Consider the following 16,522-nt stretch of genomic DNA (forward strand, 5'->3'; position numbering starts at 1 on the left):
ATCCAAGAGTCCTTTGAATGTCTCTATAGTACCAGCTTCCACCACCACCCATGGAAGGAACAGATACAGTCCTTGATGGGTATTTGGAAAGATGCTACAATGTTATATAGTAGTTCAGGTCGAGGAAAAGTGATTATATCAGAGTCTGATCAAATAGTGGCTGTCAACATTCAGATTTCCTTACACCACCAGATTTTATTTAGGCTCAGTGACAGTGAACACTGTTTCAATGAAAACAATTAATAAAATGATCAGCTGTATTATGAGTACCCCATCATTGTCCCTTTAAGTTACAAATTGATTGCAAAACACCTGCTTGGAACAAGGAAATGCTGCAGGAACTCAGCAGCTCAGACAACATCATGGATAGAAATGGTCGGTCGATGTTTCAGGTCAGGAGCCGTAAGGGAGACTAAAGCAGGAGGAGAAGATCTGAAGCAGGTAAAGGGGAGGGGAGCAGGGAAAAATTGGGGAAGGGCAAAAAGGTGATAGGATATTGGATCGAAGGAGGTAGGACAGATGAAGAGACAGATTGAAGAAGAGACCACTGGGGAATGGGGTGGATAGGTTAGAGAGAAAAGTAAGAACAGGAGCAGTAAAAAAAAAAAGAGATGGAGATCATGGAACCAGATAGAGGTGGGTGGGGGTGGGGTTACCTAAAATTGGAATATTCAATGTTCATGCATTTAAGGCTGTCCTGGAGCACTATGAGATGTTGTTCCTCAGGTTTACCTTTAGCCTCCCTTAGGCAACAGATGAGGCTGAGGGCAGACAGGAATGGTAAGAGGAGTTAAGATGGCGAGCAACTGGGAGTTATAGCTTGGACACATAGAAAGAGTCCAAGTACTCTGCTAAGTGGTCGCTCAATCTGTATTTGGTCTCACCAATGAAGAGGAGACCACACTAAATGCACAGAATGCTGCAGATTAGAGTGGATGAGGTGCATGTGAAACCCTGTCTTACCTGGAAGGTCCTTTTGTGGCTCTGGATGGGAGTGAGGGGGGAGGTGTTTCATTTTCTGTGGTTACAGCAAGAAGTTTCCTAAGGAAGTGGAAGGATGGGAGCAGAGGGGAGAGAGGATCATGGAGTCATAGAGAGGCTCACTCCTGTGAAAAGCAGATGGGAGCTGATAGGGGGCTGGTGGTGGGATCTTGTTAAGGTTGCGGAAGTGTTGGATGTGGAGCCTGATCCCATTCAAGGTACCCCTTCCCATTTCTTTCTCTGTTACATCAGCAACTGCCTTCGTGTTGCCACTTGTACCTGCATGGCACTCATCAGTTTCTTAAATTTAGCGGGACTGTTTCTGACCCCTTTCTTGCCTCTCTGGATGAGGCCTTCCACTCGAGGATACCTGAAATTGTCCCTCTTATCAAGGAACATGCCTTTTTCCTGCTGGCTGACAAAGCCCTTATCCACATCTCTATTTCTTACATTTCAGCTCTCATCTCTCCTCCCAAAGCAAAACAAGGGCAGATTCCCTCTGGTCCTCCACCCTCTACATCTGACAGGCTATCCTTTGATACTTCTGCCAATTTCAACAACATTCCAGCACCAGGCACACCTTCCCCTCCCCAGCCCTATCTGCTTCTCGTAGGGTTGTCTCTCCACAATTCCCATGTCCGTTCTTCCCTCCATAGTCACCCTTCCCCACCCCAGTAGGCACTTCCCACTTTAACTACAGAAAGTGCAAAAGAGGTAAAAAAGAAAGCATAAATTAAAAATAAATATTCAGCCAAACCTAAAATATTATTACATTCTGGCAAGATGGCTGTTTTTAAGTTATACAGAGTACACAATGCTGATAACTGAGGGCAAGTACTGAAAATTGCATATTCAATGTCTGTGATTGGGAATCACAACTAATTCACTGGTGAAAATGGCAGGTGATACAAAATTAGTACAAATGCTGATGTGATGTTATTTCCTGCTGTACTCCCATTCTCATCCATTAAATCAGTTCAAAATAGGTTAAATTGGTGATTTTTTTTAAATAGCTGACTATGTTATTTACTATGTGTGGTGCACTGTTGGACAGAATCAGATATACACAAGGTAAAGACTGTACAACAGGCTTTAATCCACAAAGACTTCCACAGAGCCAGGCTGGCTGTGGCTGCAGCAACTCAGTGTGAGGCCTCAGGAGGCCGGCGCAGGCTTATAACCCAGAGGGTGATTGACATCCGACCGGGTGGGGCTTGATCCATTCAGGCCGACTGATTGGCAGCCGGCCAGGTGTTGTCCTGTGCCCTTACACTCCTGCAGGTACAGAGGTTTCCCCCTGCAGTAGGCCAGTGGTGTACCACCACATTCACTCCCTTCTTTAAAATTGTCCCGGGTGGGGGGCACAGTAACAAGGAATCGCACCCACTATGTACGTACAATATTTACAGGTTGAGATGATTCAGGGGCCACCAGGGTCTCTGTGACCGTTGTAGAACTGGCTGCTGGTCACTGGTCAGAGGGGAAGTGGGGGGGGCCGGCGGCAGGGGTGTGTGTGGTTGGTGTGGTGTCACGCGAAGGGGTGGCCGGGGGGCCGGGGTCGAAGTATGCAGGTCGTATTAGATGGGTGGGGGGGGCGGGTTCAACTCCTAAGGCTGAAGTGGGCCCCTGGTGCTCAAGGGGGCCCTGCGTGCCCCATAGCTGCATGGGGATGGGGATGTATGCCCGGTCATCGTTGTCCTTGGTTGGAGGGTAGTGTGGTGTGGTGGTTGCGCCTGCTGGTGCCAGCTCCATGATTGAGACGGTGTCCTCCCTGCCAATGGCGAACCTAAAGTAAACGTTGTTATGGTTTGCATGGAGGAGGAAAACCTGCTCCACCAGGGCATCGGCCTTGTGTGTCCGTACATGCTTACGCAGAAGCACCGGTACTGGGGACATGAGCCATGCTGGGAGTGACATTCCAGTCACTGACCTCCTGGGGAATGAAAACAGACGTTCGTGAGGGGTCTCGTTGGTAGCCGTGCACAGCAGTGACCGAATGGCATGGAGCGCCTCGGGCAGGGTGCCCTGCCAGAACTCAACAGCCCACCCTTTTGACCTGAGATCCAGGAGGACTCCCTTCCAGACCACCCCATTCTCGCGTTCCACTTGCCCGTTGCCTCTTGGGTTATAGCTTGTCATGTGACTGGTCGCGATACCCCTTGCCGTCAGGTACTGGCACAGCTCGTCGTTCATGAAACTAGACCCCCAGTCACTGTGGATGAAGGCGGGGTAGCCAAACATGGTGAAAATCTGCCCCAAGGCCCTGATGACGGTGGCCGTGGAGGTGTCTGGACAAGGGACGGCGAAAGGGAAGCTTGAATACTTGTTCACTACCGTGAGGAAGTAGACATTTAGGTTTGTGGAAGGCTGAAGCCCTTTGAAGTCCACGCTGAGATGCTCGAAAGGCCAAGTAGCCTTTACATCGTGGGTCGGGGGGGGGGTCGGTGGCGGAAGAAATGGGATTTACACTCCGCACGGACCCAACAGGCCTCAGTCATTTCCTTGACATCCTTGATGGTGCACGGCAGATTTCAGGACTTAACGAAATGGTACAACCGGATGACACCCAGATGGCAGAGGGACTCTTGCAACGCCTGCAACCTGTCATCATGCATAGACGTGCAGGTGCGAGAGAGGGCATCAGGGGAGTCGTTAAACTTCCCAGGGCAGTACTGGATGTTGTAGCTGTAGGTTGCCAGCTCGACTCTCCAGCGCAGGATCTTGTCGTTCTTTATCTTGCTCTTGTGGGTAGTGTTAAACATGAACGCCATGGCCCGTTGGTCCGTGAGGAGCGTGAATCTCCTGCCGGCAAGCTAGTGGCGCCAGTGGCGGACCGCTTTCACAATCGCCTGGGCCTCCTTTTCAATGGCGGAGTGCCCTAGCTCAGAGCCGTGGAGGGTCTTGGAGAAGAAGGCAACGGGGCACCCCCCTTGTTTGATGGTAGCAGCGAGGGCCACCTCGGAGGCATCACTCTCCACCTGGAAGGGGGAGTCCTCATCCACAGCCTGCATCATGGATTCCGCGATATCTTGCCTAATGTGGGTGAAGGCTGCCTATGCCTCAGGTGGGAGAGGAAAAGTTGTGGCTTGGGCCAGTGGGTGGACCTTGTCCGAGAAGTGAGGGACCCACTGCGAGTAATAAGAGAACAGGCCCACGCACCTATGGAGGGCCTTTCGTGTTGGGGGAAGGGGTAACTCCATTAATGGGCGCGTCCTTTCCGGATCTGGGCCGACGACTCCATGGGCCACGATATACCCCAGGATGGCGAGGCGGGTGGTGCTGAACATACACTTCTCCTTATTGTAAGTGAGGTTCAGCACCACAGCTGTCTGTAGGAATTTTTCCAGGTTAGCATCGTGGTCCTGCTGGACACGGCCGCAGATAGTGACGTTATCCAGATATGGGAACGTTGTCTTCAGCTTGTGCCGGTCTACCATGCAATCCATCTCCCGATGGAAGATGGAGACCCCGTTCGTGACCCCAAAAGGAACCCGGCGGAACTGGTACAGGTACCCGTCCGCCTCAAAGGCAGTGTAGGGCTTGTCCTTCTGGTGGATAGGGATTTGGTGATACGCTGACTCCAGATCAATCATGGAGAAAACCCAGTAGTGGGCAATCTCATTGACCATGTTGGCGATCCTCCGCAGGGGGTAGGCATCCAGCTGGGCGTACCGATTAATGATCTGGCTGTAATCCATGACCATCCTTGGCTTACTTCCCCCTTTGACCACCAGGACTTGGGCTCTCCAAGGGCTGTTACTGGGCTCTATAACGCCTTTCTCCAGGAGTCGCCGTACCTCCGCCTTGATGAAGTCCCTGTCTGCAGTGCAATAGCATCTACTTCTGGCAGCGATCGGCTTGCAGCCTAGCGCAAGATGTGGAAAGAGCGCTGGTGGGGTGATGCGCAGTGTGGAGAGGCCATAGGTTGGCCGGGGCTGGTAGGTTAGCATGCTGTGCAATGTGAGTGGAGGTTGGGGCCCCCCAAAGGCAAGGATGACATTCTGCAGATGGCACTAGAAATCCAGGCCCAGGAGAAGTGGTGCGCAGAGTTTGGGCATGACCAGGAGCCTGAATCCTGTGTAAGTCTCCCCTCCCACCGTTATATCGACCGAGAAGCGCCCGAGGGTACCAACATTCTTATCCTTGGTGGTAAGGGCGATCGAGCAGGTGGTGGGGTGGACCTTTAACCTTAGGGAGTGGGCCATGCTCGGGTGAATGAAGCTCTCGGTGCTGCCACTGTCCAACAGGCACTTTGTTACCTGCCCGTTGACTCGCACGTCCATCATCGAACGCCCAAGATCATGGGGAATGTCCCTGGTCCACGTGGTGGTGGCCAGGACCATCTCGGAGTCGGAGTCGTCGCTATCCGGAGGGATGGGGAGTATTGATAAGGTGGCCTGGTCATCACCCATGTTGACCACGTCGATGTCGGACGTGAGGTGCAGCATGTGGTAGCCGATGGCCTCTGGAGGCATGGGGAGCATCATTAGGGTGGCCTGATCATTGCCCGTGTTGACCACGTCGTTCTCAACGTTGTCGGGTGCCCTCAGTGTCGGGCGCTGCCTGGCCCTAGATGGCGGCGGCACGTGGGGAGCTGCTGTGTGGCTGGCCTCCTTCCCCAGCCGTGTCCACTGCGCCGAGGGAAGTGACGTCATCATTGCCGGCGGCAGTGACGTCGTTATGTCAGCCGGAAGTGAAGTCACGTCGTGAACCAGAAGTGCCGTCACTGTAGTTCTCAGTGAGCGGTGAGGGCGAGGGCCGGTGCAGATGCTTGGCGCACACGCTGCGACAGTTGCTTGCGGGCCCGGATGTTGCGCAGTCGAAGTCTGATAAGTGTTAGGTCTGCTTTGTTCATGAATGAGTGAGACAAACACCAGACTGAGTCGAAATCAGGGTTCTTTGTTCTTTATTACCGGATTGTAACACTTGCGACTAACAATGTTAGTCGGAGAATGCATTCTGCCGTTATCAGCAAAATGGTGATTTTTTTATACCCTTGGATACATGCTTAGAACATCATCATATCATTACTTGTCCAATGACTAAAACTGTTGCTATCCTTTCCCTGCTAGCTTCCTGCCTCTCAATCCATCAATGTCTCTCTTATCTTGTAAGTACAAGGATGCATTCACATCTTGTTACAGCCCTGTACAGGGTAACTCCTTACACATTCCCATCTCATGATGTTTTACCTTACATAAGGCAGAAGTCGTTGCGGGGACAATAGTGCCGCCCGGCACGCGCACGTGGGGGGGTCCGCGGGGGAGGTAGGGAGGTCATAGAGGGCTGCTGAGCTACCAGCAGGTTTAGAGAGGCACATTTTTGCAAAGTGGCCTTTCTTGCCGCATCGGGAACAATACTGGTTCCTAGCTGGGCAGTTTTGAAACGATCGTTGATCTGACCCACACCAGGACCCACAGTAATTACAGGGGTGCCGGCTGCCTGCCACAGCAACATTCTCCTCTCCAGCTCCGCCTGGGACGGCAGCTGCAATGTGAGAGGCCCACGAGGGAGCCTGGGGGAACCTGGAATCAAAGGCTTCGACATGCAGAGCTGCTGCTTCCAGGGTTTGGACCGCTTCCACAGTCCTGGTTAGGGCATAGATGTTGTCTTCCAGCAGCTTCTGCCAGATGGCCCTCGAGCGTAGCCCTCGTACGAAGGCGTCCCAGATCAGCCTCTTGTCCTCCTCTACACCTACCCCGGGTTCAGTCAGACATGGTCAGGCTAACTCTCGCAAGTATCCCAGTAAGATTCAGCTGCCTCCCCGGGTTTTTGGGCTCAGGTGTTGAGGAGGTACCTTACACAGACCACATTCATGGGGGGCTTGTACAAGTTCTCAAGAGTGTCCATTGCGCTCTTGTACGTGGAGCAGCCTTTGGCTACCTGGAAGGCGCGGGGACCCTGCTTTGACCGGAGTAGGACCAACCTCTTCCAATCAGAGTCCAGGATGTCGCCCTTGTGTGCCTCGATGATTGCCTCAACCATATGCTGCCAGATGTTGAAGCGTATCTGGGCTTCTGGGTGGCATGGGTTGACCTCGAGGCTCCTTGCGCTCAGGTGTTTTTCCATGGCAGCCGTGGGAAAATTTTGTGGATTAAATTATGGTGCGCTGTTAGACAGAATCAGACACACACAAGGTAAAGACTGTACAACAGGCTTTAATCCACAAAGACTCCCACAGAACCAGGCTGGCTGTGGCTGCAGCAACTCAGTGTGAGACCTCGGGAGGCCGGCGCAGGCTGATATCCCGGAGGGTGATTGACACCCAACTGGGTGGGGCTGATCCATTCAGACCGACTGATTGGCAGCCGGCCAGGTGTTGTCCTGTCCCCTTACACTCCTGCAGGTACAGAGGTTGCCCCCTGCAGTAGGCCGGTGGTATACCACCACATGTTAGATAATGTAAGAGAACCTGAGAGAATTTTTTGGCTAGGCACTGACAGGCTACTTCCTCAGCCTGGAGTATCTAGAACTAGGAGACATATTGTTAGGGGAAGAGATTAAAAATTTGGAGCTAATGTTTTGTGAGTAAGGATATAAATCTTTGTAATTATAGGGCGGCACAGTTGGCGTAGCGGTTAGTGCAATCCCCTTACAGCGCCAGCGATCGGGACCCGGGTTCAAATCCCGCACTGTCTGTAAGGAGTTTGTACTTTCTCCCTGTGTTTTCTCTGGGGGCTTTAGTTTCCTCAAACCCTTCGAAACGTATCAGATAGGTTAATTGGGTGTAAATTGGGCAGCACGGACTTGTGGGCTGCAATGGCCTGTTACTGTGCTGTATGTCTAAATTTTTTAAAATTAAAAATTAGAATGATCTACCATCAAGAGCTGTGGATGCTTAGTTTCCGATTCCAGCAATGTTCAGAGATTAATTAACTTCTGCATACAAGCAGAATTGGAGCATTTGAAGACGTGTGGAGATCCCTCACCTGACTGAAAGATAGACCAGGTGTGTGGGACATGTGGCCTATTTCTGGTCCATTTTCTCATGTTCTTTTTTGAGTCTGTGACTACCATTCCCTGACGATTCAAGAAATTCTAAGAGAGTAAAATCTCACCAGCTGATAAGCTAAGTCAACTTTCAGATATGGGGAAATAGTTTGTGTGCTGTAGCTGTTTTCCCACTTATCCATAAATTCTTCTTGTGTTTATCAGGGCAGAATATTTTACCTTGTCTGATCTTTTCAAAATCATTCAGACTCATATTTTGCATATCTTCCAAAGTGTTATCAAACTTCAGGAAAAAAAAGCAAATAAGTTTGAATCAAGAGTGTTCTTGCATGTTGTAATTTGGGTTCTCTGTCTATTATCCAGTGTATGTTACAGCCACATTTTGTTAATGATACAACCAAAGGAATGGAACAGGCTTATAAAATAATCCATAAGGATTAGGCCCCTAATTGGGAATGTCGAATCATAGAATCATTGTCGCACAGATGTCTACTCATTCATGGTGTTTGTGTTGCTTTCTTTTCGTGGTGATTCCTTTATCCCATTCCCCAGCTCCATACCCATAGCAATGCAATATTCTTCGAGCTTTTATCCAAATCTTTTCTGAAAGTTGTGATTTGAAAGTGCTTCTCTTTCCCTTTAAGGCAGTGCATCCCAGATCTGACTTGTTGTGTGGAAAAGTCTTTTCCTCATATCTTCTGCCGATAACCTTCATTACTTTGTCTCCAAACTGATTCTGACTCTTTTCCCCTCAGTTAAAAAAAAATATTCTTAGAGTCATAGGATCAAAGCACAGAAACAGGGACTTTGGCCCAGGTCGTCCATGCTGGTCATGTTGCACATCCTAACTCGTCTTATTTGCCTGTGCTTGGCACATGCTCCTTTGACTCTTTCCTACCTGTGGAAAACCACTGTTATGCCATGATTGGCTGCAGCTGGCTGGACACACCCTGAGACCGATCCTACCCATAACCCCTTTCATGCTCCCCCTTTCTCTTTGCTTCAATCAGTCAATGAGGTAGATAGTTGTTCCATTCTTTAGTTAATAAAACCTGATAGTTTTGCACTTCAGCTTTTTGTGATTATTGATGGTACATCAATTTTATTAACTAAGCATTTCAAAAAAAGCATGGAATAATACCTGAAACCTGAGAAGCTTGGCATCAACCCTCAGTCGTCGGACATCCAAACACGTTTGAACTTTCTGCTTTGAAAACTTCCTGGACACCAGCACTATGGATGTTAACCAACTGAGACTACTCCTCCTGCATATCAGGCTCCAAGTGTTCCTGATGATCAGCGATGCCAGCTCATACCAAGCAGCTATGGAGACCCTCAAGACTCAATATCACAGGAAGATTAATGAGGTCTATGCCAGAGACCTCCTGGCCATCAGAAAACAGTGACCTGGTGAGTCGAGTGCCGAGTTCCTGCGGGTCCTCCAGATCCTGTGCAGAGTGTGTGATTGTAAGGCCGTGTCGGCTGCTTAGAAGGTATGTGTCCAGTATCGGCTCCAGGTACATATGGCAATGACTACTAGAACAAAAAGTACTCTATCTGAAAATGGCGGTTGAACTTACATACACACTGGCAGTGGCCCTCCAGAGCTCAGATGATTACTCGGCCACTTGGTCGCCATGGGTGCCGCTATCCTGCAACGGGGCATCATTCCGCCCCGTGAGTGACTGGTCCGCTACACCGTCCCACTACTCTAGTACACAGAGCTTGGCCACCGTTGCGGATGATCTCTTCTTCAGACAGGGTGCTCCAGGTGCCAGAAAAAGAGGCATTATGCCCAAGTTTGCCAGTCTGCGAAAGCTACCAGTGCCATGTGCAGAGAATCGTCACTCCAAGCAGCACAATCATCTTCCCTGCACCCTAGTGATGCCATGTGCGAATCCTGCGGGCTGCCATTTTGGACTGCGCGCCAAACGCTATCTTCACAGGCGTATGATACTACGAGGGGTTGAGGCTGGCCATCTTGGGGCTGAGGGCAGGCATCTCGGGCATGTGAGCACTCATCAGACTTGGACAATGAATCTATATTGGCCTCCATCATTCTGAACCAGGAGGCCCTGTATGAATTCACCAGGTTCATGATGGATGTCCAGGTAAATGGGGGCGGTATCAACTGTTTATTCGATAGCAAGAATACAGAAAGCTTTATCCACCCCGATACCACTAAACGACTGTCCCTTAAAGTACAACATGCCAAGCACAGGATATCACTTTTGTTCAAATCATTCATGGTAGCCACCCATGGGTCCTGTGTGGTGACCTTGACTGTTGAAGGAGTAGTGTACAAACACTTCAGACTGCTCATTATGCCTCAAGTCTGTGCCCCCTTGCTACTGGGGCTGGATTTCCAGTGCCAACTTCAAAAGGTCACTCTGCAATTTGATGGGCCTCTCTCCCTTCACTGTCTGCAATGAACAGTTCACAGAGGGCCCCCTGCATACAACGTGTGGTCTCTTGACCATCAAGGTTGACCCCCCTCAAGGTTGACCAGCCTCACCCCAGATTGCAAGCTGGTGGCCACCAGGAGTAGATGATATTGTGATATTGTGTGGCTCACAGAGCATTCATTAAGGTAGAGGTTCAATGCTTATTGGGCAAGGGTATCATCGAGGCCAGTAATAGTCCTTGGATGGTCCAGGTGGTCGTGGTAAAAAATGGGGATAAGAATAGGATGGTCATAGACGACAACTAGACCACCAACTGGTGCACACATCTCAACATGTACCCCCTTCCTGCATATCCAAAATGGTCAACCAGATTGCACAATACCGGGTATTCTCCATGATTGACCTGAAGTCAGTATATCACCAGGTCCTGATCTGTTCAGAGAACTGCCAGTGTACAGGGTTCGAGGCGGATGGCCGCCTCTACCACTTCCTTCAGAACCTTTTGGTGTCACAAATGGTGTTGCCACCTAGATAATGTAACTGTTTGCAACCATAACCTGCAGGATCAGGATGTGAACCTCCACAAATTTCTCCAGGAAACTAAATGCATAAACCTCACTTTTAACGAGGATAAGTGTGTGTTCCAGACAGCACGACTAGCCATACTTGGCTGTGTGGTCAAGAACGGCGTCATTTGCCCCGACCCAAACCGCATGCATCTGCTGATTGAGCTATCCCTCTCACATACCCTCAAAACTCTGGTGATGCCTTGGGTTTTTCTCATATTACGCTCAATGTGTCCCCAACTATGCGGACAAGTTTCACTCATTTCCCCTGTTAGCAGAAGCACAAGCTGCATTCAACTGTATCAAAGATGACATCGCCAAGGTGACCATGCATGCCATAGACGTGTCCACACCATTCCAAGTAGAGTGTAATGTGTTTGGCATTGATCTGGCTGCCACATTCAAACAAGCAGGCAGACCCGTCACCTTTTTCTCACACACCCTCCAAGGCCCTGAAGTTCACCACTTCTCCGTCGAGAAAGAGGCCTAGGTCATTGTGGAGGCTGTACGCTACTGGAGGCACCTTCTCTCCAGGAAACGATTCACTCTCCTCATATATCAGTGAACAGTCACATTCATGTTTAATAATAAGCAAGTATGATAATATCCTCAGGGGGAGAATTGAACTGTCCACTTACAAGTATGACATTCTCAACTGGCCTAGCAAACTTAATGAGCCCCTGGACGTTCTTTCCTGAGGAACCTGTGCTAATGTTCAGTTTGACAGACTGCAGGCTCTCCACAATGACCTTTGCCACCCCGGAGTTACGAGGTTTTTCCATTTTATCAAATCTCAGAATCTACCATACATCATTGAGGAAGTCTGGTCTAAAAACTGCCAGTTTTGTGCCAAAGGCAAACCTCAATTCTACTGGCCAGACAAAGTGCATCTGATCAAGGCTACCCATCCCTTCGAGCACTTTAGCATTGATTTCAAGGGACCCTTTCTCTCCTCTAACTGAAATATCTACTTCCTTACAATCAGTGATGAACAATCCTGTTTCCCCTTTGCCATACCTTGCCCAGATATAACCACGGCTACAGTTATTAAGACCCTCCATAATATCTTCACACTCTTTGGGTAACCGGCTTCATTAACAGCGACTGAGGGACATCATTCATGAGGGATGAGCTGCGGCTGTACCCGCTGGCCAGGGGCACCACCACGAGCAGGATCACCAGCTGCAAATCGAGGGGAGAATGCCATGGTATGGATGACTATCCTCCTGGCTCTGAGGTCATGGGGGTCTACCCGTCTCCCAATGACAAGAAGTCCTCCCAGAAGCATTCCACTCTGTCCAGTCACTTTTCTGTACAGCAGCAAAAACACATCTCACAAACGGATGTTTGCTTTCCCGAGGAAGTCTGCACCAGTGAATACGCTGCCTACCAGGCTTACCTCCCCTGGACCAGTACTGCTCTGGAAGCACATCAGGCAATCTAAGACCGACCCACTTAGATTGCCTTCTCCACATGAACTCTCAGTATATCGACATTGCCTTCCCGCATGGGCGCGAAGACATGGTCTCAATCCAGGACTTTGGTGCATCAGGGGCCTACCCAACCACCATTGACTTTCAAAAGACACCCCCCGAACCTCACCTTTAGGGGTCCTTAAACCTGCAACTGACCATCCCCTTCCCCTGGCCTTCTTATTCTCTCTGTTGCTGTGGACCCTGAACACCATGCCCACTCTACTGGCCTCTAAAATCTGTCTGACTGTCAGAATATTGAGCAACAGAATCATTTAAAAAAATGGGACACCAGGAGTTAGAATGTGGTGAAATATCTCAACATGGCAGCCACCAAAGCCAGCTCTCACTAGAGGTTGGACACCAGCCAACATGGCTTCCACCAAGGCCAGCTCTCATGAGAGGTTGGTCACCAGCCAATATGGTGGCCACTAAGGCCAGCTTTTGTGAGAGGTTGGAGACCAGCCAACATGGCGGCCACCATAGATAGAGCTGATTTTCACCATAATTTTTAAATATTTGGATGTAAGTGGCATAGGCCACAAGTTGGGGAGTACCTGTAGTTGCATTATATTTCATTGGGGAGTACCTGTAGTTGCATTATATTTCATTGATCTTAAGTGCGAGAATGCCTTTGTTTTTGGAATCTCAAATGTAAAAAAAATGTACATTTTAAAAATCAATTTTTAATTTTTTCCACGGGGCAAGCATCATTCATAGCCAGTAACACTTGGTGGCCTGAATCTTGGACAGTGCATCAACAGTGTCAAAATTGTTCTGCATTGATACAAGATCTTGGCTCTACTGTGCCTCATCAAAGTGCAAGGGGTCTTCACGTGGTAATGAATGAATAGACAGCGTAGCCCCGGGACAGGGAGCCAGAGATTTCAGGGCAATGGAAGATAGATTAGGCCAATAATATATTTACAAGATAAAGGACACTGTTTGACCTGCTGAGTTCCTCCAGCATTGTGTATTTTTATATATTTACAATACTTTAGTAGTACAAGTGACCATGCACTTTAATCATTTTTTACATCGGGCATTGCTGAGTCAGAGAAGTTTCTGTTTCTACATGGAAGAAGATGTTATGATTTATTACAACATTACTGATGAAGTTTAATGCTCTCCAGTGTTAAGAGAAAAAAAAGTTTATGCTTTCAGTTTTTCCCTGAGTTTGGAGAAGAGAGAGCAAGAATTATTTTTGTCACTAAAATTTCATATGTAATGATGAAGTGTTGAAGTGTTGTGAGAGGCTGGTGCTGAAGTATATCAGCACCTGTCTGAGCGGCAGCATGGATCCGTTCCAATTTGCTTGCGGTAGCAACAGGTCTGTGGCAGATGCCATCTCTGGCTCTACGCTAAAACCCGGAACACCTGAGCAGCAAAGATGCTGCAAAGCATCAGGATGCACTTCATTGTCAACAGTTTGGCATTTAACACCATCATCCCCTCAAAACTGATCACCAAACACCAAGACCAGGGCCTCAATACACCACTGTGCAATTGGATCCTGGGTTTCCTCACCTCCAGACCCCAATCTCCTCCACAATCTCCATCAGCACCATAGGGCTGAATAATTAGCCCGCTGCTCTACTCACTCTACACCTGCGACTGCATGGCTCTGAATGACAACACCATTTACAAATTTGTGGGCTGCGCAAAAAGGGGCGATGAGGGAGATCGAAAGCTTTGCTGAATAGTGTTCCAACAGCAACCTCTCACTCAATGGCACCAAAACCAAGGAGCTGGTTGTAGACTCTAGGAAGGGAAAAGCAGAGGTGTATGATCAGTGACCATTGGGGGAAATCAGAGATGGAGCGAATGAGCAAATTTAAATTCCCAGGAGTCACTATTGTGGAGGTTCTTTCCTGGACCTAAATACTAATATCATGAGAAAAGCACATCAGCAACTCTACTTCCTCAGGAGTTTGTGGAGGTTCATTATGGCATTGAAAACCTTGGCAAACTTCTACAGGTGTGTAGAGGTAAGTGTGCTGACTAGTTGCATCATAGCCTGATATGGGGGCACCAATACCACTGAGTAGAAACCCCTGCCCAGTGCATCACAGGCAAAACTCTTCCCACCTTCAAGAAAATGCATGTGGGACACTGCCATCAGAATGCAGCAGAATCATCAAGGATCCACACCACTCAGGACACGCTCTATTCTCGCTACTGCCACCAGGAAAAAGGTATAGGTGCCACAAGACTCGTACCACCAGGTTCAGAAACAGTTGCTACCTCTCTACTATCAGACTCCTAAACAATACTCAGAGACTCTTTTTAGGTCTCTTACTTTGAACATTATTTATTACTGAATATTTTTTTTCTGTATTTGCACACTCAGTTTATTAACATTTTTTCTTGGTTTGCATTTCTCTTTTATCTTTTCCTTGAGTACACCTTATGCTCCCAATATGTGGTAATTCTGTCAGGCCCATGGGATAAAGAATCTCAGTGATGTATGTGATGTCATGTGTGTACTCTGACAATAAATTTTTCTTGAATTTAAGTATCAAGGAAGATGTCATAACTTTGTAAAATCTAACAAATCTCCCCTAAGCCTCTTTTGCTCCAAGTAAATGCGGGGAGTTTTTTTCCCCAAATATAACATCTTAAAGGAAATATGGGAGATTCCAAGATAGCAAATTTTCTGATTACTGCTAACCATTTTAAAATCTACACTGGGATTGAGGGTGATGCATAAGGCTTGTAACAATTATCTTTTAATTATATGATCATAGACTGCATCTGCATTTTCTAATTTATTAAAACCTTTCAATTGGCTGTGAAACTTTTTGGGACATTCTGAAACCCTTCTCAATGGTGGTAGGTAAGTTCAATTTCCTGCTTTGCAGGCTGGAGACTATTTAGTCATCACAAATCAACAAATACCAAAAATAATTAGGAAAATAAGCGAATGTTAGTCAAAGAGCAGAGAAAGCTAGAAATACTCAGCAGGTCAGGCAACAACTACAGGAGAGAAGCAAAGTTAATTGCTTCTTTTAAACTGCAGCACCTGGGTAGCCCTCCTGGGACCCGAGTGCGATTACTGGGACAAAGATGCTAGAAGCACCTTTTAAATTGCAGGGGGGGGGGGGGGGGGATCCCGCCCCTGCAAATTACATGTCACCTATTCACCGGAAGTACTGCCAGATATTTGGATGCTGGCTGCCTGGTTATGCACGCACGCAAGTGCTGACGTCACCAAAATAAGCGGGTCAGCCATTTTTGTTTTCAAATCGCCTGTGGACGTGACCTAGATAAGTTTAACTAGGCTCCCTGACTACGTCAGAGGTAGGTCAGGGACCCGGTTGGATTCTGACGGGGTTGACTGGGTCAGACTCTTTCTAACTGCTGCATAACTGGGGTGCTAACCAGGCAAATTGACCGATTAACCCCATTTTACATGGCAGTTTGTAAGGGCCTAATGTTGCAGGTCCAGGGTCTCCATCAGAACTGGGGTAAAGTGGGGGAAAAACAAGTTAATCTTCAGTTGCAGAGAAGGTTTAACAGGAATGTGCATAGGGCATTTCTCTGATAGGTTCGGGTCAAATGGGGAAATGGTAACAGGGAAACAGAAACATATCAAGCTCCTTAGTCTACGTAAAGTGTTTGTAATATTATAACCCTAACCCTGTTAAATTCAAGAGTTGAGAGTTTAAGGAGATTTTAGTCCAACACTGTTGTCCTGTGATGAAGCTTGAATTGATACTTTGTTTAATTTGAAGGCCTTGCCTCAACCGAAATCAAAAGCCTTATTTAAAATGGGTAAAATAGTCAAATTGAGAAAGGACAACAGATGATTTAAAAAATATATAGTTGTCAAAGCAGCAGTGTCTTAAAGAAGAGGTGTTTTATCACAATATTATGTACAAATGATAGAGTGAAAGCAGTCAAGGTGATTTATGTTATTGCATTTTCAAGCTCCTTTGAGAGGCAATGCTCCTTTCGTATCATTTGGTATAATGCAAGAAAGCGAGGCAATGAGGCCCCAGACAAAGAATTTCCAGGGATTTTTGCTCAGGCCACCAGGGGGGCTAAAAAATGCCACTAAACTACAAAGAGATAGGACAGAGACTAACCCAAATCTGATGGAGAATCAGGCAGAGATTCTTGACATTGGTTGCAAATCATCAAGAAA

The 16,522-nt window shown here is 48.1% G+C and overlaps 1 long non-coding RNA gene across 1 annotated transcript in view; it reads left to right on the forward strand.

Annotated features, from left to right (window-relative positions):
* Positions 1–349: 349 nt before the first annotated feature.
* Positions 350–16,522, forward strand: part of LOC138736555 (uncharacterized) — a 53,739-nt gene continuing 37,566 nt past the window's right edge. Inside the window, exon 1 of the long non-coding RNA XR_011340392.1 lies at positions 350–441. This is a non-coding gene — a long non-coding RNA (uncharacterized lncRNA). The remainder of the gene's footprint in view (positions 442–16,522) is intronic.

The sequence above is a fragment of the Narcine bancroftii genome, chromosome 6 (assembly GCF_036971445.1).
Source record: "Narcine bancroftii isolate sNarBan1 chromosome 6, sNarBan1.hap1, whole genome shotgun sequence".
Classification (NCBI taxonomy): domain Eukaryota; kingdom Metazoa; phylum Chordata; class Chondrichthyes; order Torpediniformes; family Narcinidae; genus Narcine; species Narcine bancroftii.